Raw genomic sequence first — 10,054 nt, forward strand, 5'->3', positions numbered from 1 at the left:
GTTACCCACAGCACACAGCCCTGTCACTACAGCTACCAAGGCTGGGCACGGTAGGAGGTGGCAAGGAGGGGGGAGCCATTTGCCTGCTTAATTTGTGCCAATATTTGGCCATACAACAAAGGCCCCATTAGGTAGCTTGCCACCAGGATGACACCACCAAGGACCAGGCCACCAGGCCACCTCCTGCTCTATTTCTTACTCTTCCTCCTTTTTGACTGGGTACCAATTTTGCAGAGCACCAGCTTTAACAAAATCCAAGATGCTGTCCTTGAGAATGTCACCAGGAGAGACTGTTCTCCCCACATCACTTCTCCATGCGAGCTCCTAGGGCATGCCCAGGAGCCAAACCCCTTCCCCATGGCCTCAGCATCCTCCTGGTGGGAAAGCTGCCTCGGATGAGGCATCATACAGCTCTCATCTCCCCCTAAAGCATGCACCAGCCTGTCCCTTTGCTGGCACAATGGATCTATCCAGACAAAGGAGACTTCTCAGGCTTAGTCAGGGCAACGCGAATAAATTCCATGAATCATTTATTCAGTTGATTTTGGCTGTCTCTGACTATGCAGAAGCAGACCACAAGTTTCTCCAGCGTATTCTTATTTAAAACAATAATCTCTGTGGATAATTCGTCGTCTCCAACTTGTTTAGGAAGCGGTGGATTATAAAACCCGAGCCACTTTGGAAGGACACAGTTTTCCTGTTTAAAGGACTAACAGGAGTAACTCCAGCTTATTTTTTTGCCTTTTATTAGTACCATTTGGCAACATTTGTGGCACTGCCCACAGCCCTTGTGGGCAGAGTATATGGGACCACACAAGCTGCCAGGCAGAAGAAGCAGCCCTACAAACCTGCCCGTGCCTTGCCACACTCGTCCAGCTCATCACGAACTCAGAGACTCGCCCCAAAAAGAAAAGGGCCTCTTCAAAGCACAGAGGAGCCAGATTTGCAGCCCCTGTTCCCAGCGCCTGACCCCCTCCTCTCCCTCGTTACGGATGAGGTAAATTAGCTGTGACACTCATTAGCTGCAGCTCCTAATTAGGGAAAATTAATATTGGTTTTGATAGAAGTGCTGGCTGAAGCTCTCCCAGGCAAAGGCACTCCTGACCTTGCTGTCCTGCTCAGCAGCCAGTTACCTGGCACAAAGCACTTCTTGTGGGGCCGGCGGGCTGCAGCCACCTCCTGCCCCAGCATCACTCAAGAGAGCAATTTTGGGGAAAAGCCCTTGATTTTCAGAGGAGTTTGAATGGTTAATGGGGCTGCCACCCTCTCTCCAGGTTTTAGGACCACGATAATCTCTCTGGAGCAGCATCTGCCATCCCTGCCTGCCTGCAGCTCTTCCTCCTCCCTTTGGGGAGGCGATCCCAGACTCTCCTAACCCAGAAAAATTGCCCAGGCTTACTGGAGGGCTCACCTGCCACCAGCTCTGCTCCCAGTTCAAAACAATAATGCAATACAAAGACAACAAGCGTTTAAAAAAAGAAAGAAACAGGAGCAGCACCCCTTGACCTCATCCCTGCTCTCAGAGCCTGGACCTCCAAAGGTGGCTCACTGACACAACAGAGCTAAACAGGAGCAAAACACTTGCTATCAAAGTTACACGTAAAAAAAAACACTGTATTATTCACATATTAATAACAATAAAGATGTCAGGCTGTCAGATAAGAAGTTAATCTCGTTCAGAGCCCAATTAAAGATGCCATTACCCAACCACCTGGGGCTGCTTCGGCTTTTACAGCGTGGTGGGTTTAGGGATAACAGGGGCAGGACAGGCAGGGAGAAGCCTCTCGCCCAGCCCGCCCCTCACAACCATTTGTGCCATTTTGCAACCAAAATCCACCCTGGAGCATTCCCTTCCTCTGTCCCTTCCAGAGGATTCTTGCAGAATTTAGAGGATTCTGCAAATTTTTATGGTTTCTGCTGGAGCATCCTTCCCCAGTGCGACGATACCTGCCGGGGAACTTTATTTTTCTTGCTGTCGTCTATGCAAAGCCCTAATTTATGACTATTTCCACAACTCCACCGAAGCACTTGTGTAACGGCTGCTGTGCTCCCCACAACCCATCCCTCCCAGCCCCGTACCTAACGGGCCTGCAGACAGCATCCCAGTGGCTGCAACAGGTTTCTGTGCTTCCCCACGGGGAAAAGCATCATCTCTCGCCTAAACATGCTCAATGTTGAATACAAACAGGCATCCTGGGCTGAAATGAGGGTACAGGGCACTTGCAAAGGGCTCATACTTCCAGCTCCCTACTTTTCCATCCTGTTGAGCTGAGTTTTACGCTAACGTTTTAGTTTTTTACACCAAAATATCATTTTATCTGGTAGGATGTGTTTAATTTGATGCGGCGGTCAGATGGGAAAAGGAGCACTTCCTGAGTCAGGCTGCCTATCCGCAGTGCTGGTGGTTTTATATTCTTCTGCCATCTCTATTTCTTCCCCTCTGTTTCCCAAAATCATTAGTAACAAACATTAATCTCTGCCTGCGAGCACACTCCTCGCTTCTCCCCTCACTCCGGATTGTTTGTTATTCTCCCTAGGACCCTCTGCATTTCTAAGCCTCTTCCCCCAGCCTATTTGTAATTTAACCATTTAAAACTGAGCAGCAGAGTACGAAACGAAGCCACGCTGCTGTTAGTGTAAGGGCACTGAGCTCTGTGGGATGAGCTCCCTCCTCGAGCCTAATATTCACTTAAAAAAAAATAAAGAGATTCCTCCGTGCTCAGGTAGAAAAGGAGGAACCCAGGACTGCATCGCCCCCTGAATTGGACAACCTGCACGATACAACGCGGGAGGCTCACCCGAGCAGGAACTTGACAAATCAATGCAGATGAATGGAATAAAATTGAGTTACTAAGCATTAAATGTCAAGTGTTTGAAATCTTTCCCCCTTGCGTAAAGGGCAATACTAATAAATCTTTAAGAGAGGGAACGCGGCGCGCATTCACTCCTTTGACCACCGCTGCAAATTGAGCAGATGTTTTCATTGAATCGTCCAACAATGCCGTCTCGATCTTTTTTTTTTCCCCCGAGTGGTTACAGTTAATTCAAAAGCCATCAGCGCGCAGGAGCGCTTTGACAGGAGGAACCAATTTATTAACTCCCGCTGCCAATCAAGCGCATTAATCCAGCCGGCGCGGAGAGGTGCATTAGCACCAGGCTGCGATAACGTGGTTTAAAAACCACAACGTCAAGGTGACCACCCCAAAAATCCTGCACATCCCCCCAAATCAGCAAAATGCAACAAAACTGAGATACAACCCATCCCTGACACAGCCAACGCAGCCGAGGTGGCACTGGGGAGGCTGTCACGATGCATGTGTTGGCACGAGCTGCTTTACACAAATAGGATTTTGCCCTGAGAAGGGTTAAATATCCCTAATAACACCCGCCAGGCTGGGGGCAGCTTTCTGTACAGACGCTTCCCAACAGCGAGGCTTTCATCCCGCAATCTCAGCGCACGGCACGCGCATGTGCTCCACAACGGCTCGCTTCTACCTGCTTATTTTTATTATTTTTTTTTTTCCCCTGGAATGAGGACTAGCTAGCTGAATTTTCACATGTTAATTGCTTAAAACGATCTTGAGGCAGGTGGATTCGCCCATTTGTTTTTACAGAACCGACCACCAGGAAGCAACAATAGGAATGCAGAGGTGATGGGGAATAACGAATACTTTTATTTAAAAAAAAAAAAAAAAGTACTATTTCCATGGTGACCAGGTATGGAAAGTTTAATTAAAGGTTAATTTTTCACAAGTCTAGAAGCCTGAAACTGCTGCAAAAAGAGCAACTGTGGCTCTTGTAGAGTACCTTTCTCAGCAGCACGGGCACCCCTGGGAAGCGCCTCGAGCTGTTTCCCACCTTGCCTGGCTGGCTCAGGAGCTGGATGCTGCCTCCGTGCTATTTCATTGACAAACTCACGATGGTGCAAACTGCTGGATTCCAGCCCATCTCCAAGCCATCCCTTCCCAGCAGCTGCCACTTCACTGCAGCGCCAGGCTGGGAGCAGCCTTTTCTTTTTTAAACTCGCACAGCCCAAATATACCAAGCTCCCAATCTGGTATGCGTAGGCCTGGTTATTGCTCCTTCTCATCATAGCTTTTTTTTTTTTTTTTAAGTTTTTATTTTGTTGTTGTTCTAAAAGGCCCTACTGATAGGCTCAGAGGGAAAAAACAGCTCACTTTCCCCAAAACTCCTCACCAAAAATAACCACTTTCTGTGCAGGTATGCATTTCCCTATAGCACTGGGCTCCAGGTGGCCCTTAGGACATCCTGACCTCCAAGAGAGCTAAGTAACCTCCTGATCTGAACACACACATGCATCCACACTTATTCTGTATAGCTCCTTATATTTTTTTCAAGCTCTCCTGTGCCACAGGACATACTGAAGCCTCGGAGGGCCAGGACCAAGGTGGTGGGGCTCAGCGTGCCAAATGCACATGAGAGCAAAGCAGTAAAAGGAGAAAAGGAGCTGCAGCCTCTCTACTGCTGCTCTAAATGTACAACAACAGCCAGCACACTCTGAGATTCAACTGCTCGGCTGTGCCTACAGAGGAAACTGAGGGTATTTACCAAAATCCTTCCTTTTACACAGGGTGCAGAGTCACAAGGAGGTGGCACCTGCATGGCGCTTCCTTGGGTTGACCTCTTTGCCCATGCCTTGTCTCCTCACTTTCTCCTCCTATTCTCCAGGTTTGGTGGAAAAAAGTGACCTGCTGGCTGGATGCCATGATCTGGGAGGTCTTTTTGGATCCACACTACTCAGTGTTTCTGCCCCACCTTCTCCCCCTCCGTCACCCATAGCTTGCTCGCCCAGCAAAAAGCCAGCCCATGAATGAAGCCCCTACAGACAGCCCAGTGCAGATAACTTGGATTAAAGCCACCAAAGTCACCTCATACATAAAAATGAACTCAGGCCTCATTACCATAAGCACACATCTTTCTGTTTCTTTTAAAAGGGGTTTGCCACCATGCAGGAGCTCGCAGGCGAACGTGAGGGGTGGCGAGATCAGAGCTGCAAACAGTTTGATGAAGTTACCTAAAGCAAGGTTAACGAGTCCACACTGCAAACATACTTTGCCTTCTCTCCCTCTTCCCCATTTTAAACGTAAGCATTAATTAGCAAAGCAAATCTGAAGATTTAAGTGATTGATGAAGTGATTAATTTAATGAAGGGGCTTTTTTTTTTTTTTTTTTCTTAAGGTTCCTGGTGTTGGGAATAACTAATTCCAGAGCCTAAAGTTTTCATTTCTGGTGCCGTATTTGCTAAAGCTCAACAAACGGTTTCGTCGATGGGCCTTCTCACAACAAACAGCAGCAGAAGGGCTCGTTAGGAGAAGAGAAATCCCTTTTAATCAGGCTTTGTGAAATATTCCTCAAATATTTGTTGCTCGTTAGGGTCGTTACAAGCCCGGCCCTTCGCAGAGCACTTATCGGCTCTGACCCAAGAAGATTGCAAATCCAATTTTAGACAGTAAATAGTCAGCAGAGGGTAATATTGCTTTCAATTAATACTGGAGATGAAGGTGATGTTCTTACAGCTTGCGTTTCTAAAGGAGAACAGTCACTCGCAGCCGTGCCCGTAATGAACCTTGCGAAAACAGACTTTGTATTCAAAAAATACCTCAATCTCCCTCACAGCCAGAGGCCAGCATATTCATCTCGAATTATCCCTTCGGAAAAGGCCAAACCACTTCTGCGAGCTGCACACGGGCAGGCACGCGCTCCCCCGCGGGGCTGATGGTGGGCACCCGGGGCTGCTTCCAGCAAGCGCACAGCTCTGCCTGGAGATCCCAAGGGCATCATCCACCCTACCTTGGACCCCCCGGCTGGATTTATCCCCAGACCTCCGGCTAAAAGCAGCCGGCAGAAAGCACGTTGAGGAGCCAAGGGTCTGCCTGCGCTTGCCAAGCCCCTTTTTCTTACCAGGTAAACAGCAACGACACAACCCCACGGCTTCTTACCTCTCTATAAGCTTTGCCCCTGCGTTGGTAGCACAGTGTGCAGGATGGGATGCTTGCTACATGGTCCCCAAACCGCGCAGCGAGCCAATAAACATCCCCCACCATGCCCTACCCCCTTGTGCTGTGCGCTCAGCCCCCACCTGGGGGTTACTGACAAGCAGCAGCAGGTTTTTACCATCAACTCAAGCTGATTTGAGCAAAAAGACGGCTCCAGCCCTATTTCTCCACCCTATGCCTTATATACCTTGCCCCCCTTGCAGCTGCCCCCCAGCAGGGGCTGTTGTAGCTGGGCTGGGGGAGGTCCTGGGGCTGCTGGGCTCTCACTTGCACCTTCCCTCCTTGCCTTTTGGGAAGGTTGCTGGCTTTTCTTTGGAGCATTTGTGGAGCCCTTTCAGCACTTAAGGCAGCAGCAAAGCAATGCAAAAATAAATAAATAAATAAGTAAAAGCAGGGACAGTTTTCCTGCTAGCTCAGCGTGGGGAAACAGCTTGGCACAGCCAGGGCTGCAGAGGAGAGCTGCAAGGCACGGCCAGAGCTGAACACTGCTCTGGAAGGAGCACAGCTGAAGGGAAGGCAGGTGGCATCCTCAGCAAGACCGTGCATGGGTCCCCTTCCCCAAAATGCCACCCTTTTTCATCAAACAGCCCTACCTTGGTGGGCTCCTGCTCTCCCTGCCCCTCCAGAAGCTGCCACAAGGCTTTGGAGCTGTGGCACACCTCCTGAGCTCCCAAGTAGCACCTCATTCAGGCCACAAGCCTTCATGGCTTTTAACCCCACGGTGCATGCACACGAAGTGAATTTTCTCTTTTTTATTATTGGCACCTGGTAGCTGAACAGGAGGGGCATGACAGCACACCCCATGCAACCTCCCCAAAAGCCACATGCCCTGCTCGTGGCTCCATCCCGTGGGGCTCAGAGGCTCTTTACGCAGTCAGGATGTCAAAACCAGAGCGCCACAGCTCCTGTCCTTCCAGCTCTGCACCAGGGAAGTGCCACCACGTCCCCAGCAGATGCCTCCAGCTGCGGGATCAAAGCAGCAGGCAGGGCTTAGATAACCCTATCTCCAGCAGCAGCTTGAGTGGCCCGGCACCCCCGGGGACCTCACCCGGGTGCCAAAGCATCTGCCTGCTCAGGACCTGCGCTGAAAGGATGCCACGGAAGAGATGATTGCTTTGGAAACTGCAGCCAAGTGCAACGGGGAATCCAGGCAATCAGAGGGATACATCTATCGGAGGGACACGTCGCCTCCGAGCCACACTCACCACTGGGCCACCCCGCTTGCCGGACAGCAAATCTCTCTTCCTAGCCCCTTGGAAAGCAACCCTCAGTCCCAAAAGGCTCCAAGTGTCCACCACAGCTCCTTTTGATGAGCTTGCTGGAGAAACAGCCGCATGCTTCAGAGCCCAGTGTGGATTTTCCCAGAAAGCCAGCTTTTCTCCCCAATTCCCTTCGAGAGGAGGGAGCAGCATGCTCGGTGCTGCCTGCCCTGGGCGGGCTCCAGCTCTCAGAAGTCAGGGCCTGGGTTGCTCCCTGCAGAAATTCAGGCCACACCGTCACAATCCTCCTGGCCAAAGCCCTCCTTCCTGGCCCCCACTGACATTCCTGCAGTGGCAGTGCAAGTTCCCAAACGAGACGGATTTTTTTCCCCCAAGCATTCCCACCCTGTTCCCAAAGCAGGAGCTATTTGCTGTGCATTTCCCAGCTCAGCAGAAGTTCCATGCAGCAAATGGGGACAGAGGCAAGCTGTAATACCTCCCGTCAGTCACCTGCTCGGAAAGCACAGCACCTGCCCTCAGGAGAGGCAGCAGGGCCAGGAGCAGAGCACGTGTCCGCAGCCCAGGAGAGGATGCAGCCGGCTTTGGGGCTGAGCACCCCACCAGGTGCTGGAAGCCTCCTGCTAATAACGCTCAGAGGAGAGGATCCCAGCAAGCTGGAGGGGCCAAGAGCTGAGAGCCCCAGCTGCAAGCACTCTCCTACCCAGAAATAACGTGAAATAAAACAGCAGCAGCCCAGGCTGGAGTCCCAGGGGAGCCCAGCCTTCCTCCTGCTGGGCATCCCACGTGCCCTGAGCACCTCTCCTGGCATCTCCCCGTGCCCATGTTGCCCGGGGGCGGCCAAGACCTGCAACAAAATCCTGGTGGGTTTCCCTTCCATCCCTCATCACTTGACCCCAGCAAGACCTACAGAAAATGCAGGTCCTCCAAGTTCACTCCCCTCTCCTAGTTTGAGACCAGGTTGTCCCCGTGATGCTTTGACGAAGGGAAAGTGGGATTGTGCTCATCCAAATGGCCTTTGTCACGCAGTTTGCCAGGTGCTGAGGCATGAAAGCTTTCACAGAAACTCAGGTGAATCCAAGAGGGGTGGTCATGAGGCTGCTTACAGACCCAATATCTTCATTTTCTGAATCCTGTCCTGCATATAGCAAACCCATTTTCTGGGTAATTAGACCCCAGTTGCTGCATTTCACTAATATAGCATTGTTTTAGGAGGGTGGGACCCCAAATAGAAGGAGCTGAGCCCCCACAGCTTTGTTTCTCCCACTGCCCACCTCAGGGCAAGCTTTAGGAGCAGCACCAGGGGCAGCCAAGGGTGCCCATCCTCCCCTCCCCATATCCCTCGGGGCAAAACACGGCTCCTGCCACAAGAAATTTAGGTACTGAATACCCCAAATTCAGCCCCAAAACATTCTCACACCTTTGTGTATCTTCAGGAGCAGAAGCACCACTTGAAGCCTGGGCTGAAGCTCCCCATCTCAGTCCCCACCTCAAGCTTTCCCTCAGGGATAGCAGCAAATACAGCCCCCCCCCCCCCCCAGGGCTATAAAAGCCCCAGCAAAGGTTTGCCACGCTGATCCACACCTCCTGAGGAACCCCTTCCTACAGTAACACACCACCTCTTTGTGATGCTGACGAAGAGCATCCCCTCGCCAGTCCTCTGGCACTCCACCGGCGTCGATATCCACGCTGCTCTCCATTACCCACCTCTAAAAGGTGTGGGATTAAATGAAATGGCCCTTGGAATGATTTTGCTTAAGGCAGTCAGTAGCACAATAAAGACAGACAGTCCCTCTCCTGGAAGCTTGCTCTCTCAGGGCTGTTAACCAGCTATTACTTTGGGTGGAAAACACCTCAATTTGGCTACCCGCAGCTGGCACGGGCTCTCCTGGTGCCCCGTTTCCTCTGATGCATTGGTCCAAAGCAGGGGAGAGTCAAAAAAAAAACAACAAAAAAAAAAACCAGCACACCTCTCCCTTTATCCCCAAATTCCCATCATCTGTGATGTCCCCAGCATCCACACAACATGTTTGTGCCCCAAGCACCCCTTCATCACCCTTCCTCCTCCTCCTCCTGCTCTCCTGCTCTCCCATCCCCATTCAGTGTCTCTCGCCCTCCTCCCGCTCACGTTCCGGATTCCCCCCGCTCCCCCTCTGCCTGTGTGTGTGTTTCATTACTTCTGGGTGAACTAGCTGACTAGAGGGTCAGTCCACCTGAAAATTGCTCTCCCCGGACCTAAATGAAACAGATGGGCATTGATGATGTTTTCAGAGGAATTAATCAGCCCGGGCTGGCGGCAGCGCCAGCAGCTCCGTAGTCCCGATCTCGCCTAATGAATTCCGAGCTCTCCGTCTTAATAGCTCCTGACAAGACTAATTTACTCCTGTAAGTGATTAGAGGGGGAATGATCTCTTAATTGTTGCTTAAGATTCCTCTAGGCATCGCACGCAGCGTGCGGGGATGCTCGTTTGGTGCTAGGTGTGCCCGAGCCCGGCCACGGGGAGGCAGGGAGAGGGCTGGAAGGAGGCACCCGGAGCTGGCTCAGCACCAAGGGGCCTCACTCTGCACAAGGATGGCTGAGCCCTCCCTCCTGCCAGTGACACCAGCACCCGGTGCACCAAGCACTGGGGGTGCTGCAGGAGGGTACCAGGACCTGAGGGGGAGCTTCAGACCTTGCTTGGCGCACTGCAATCACTTTTTTAAATTATGTTTTTCTGTAATTTCACTTCTAAGACTTCAAGAATCCACATTATTTCTAGAATAAAGGTGCCACGCACGGTTCTGCTACTCGCACCCCAGCTGGGACACGAGAAGGGTGCT

This window comes from Netta rufina, assembly GCF_964035555.1.
Source record: "Netta rufina genome assembly, chromosome: 7".
In the NCBI taxonomy this organism is placed as follows: Eukaryota; Metazoa; Chordata; class Aves; order Anseriformes; family Anatidae; genus Netta; species Netta rufina.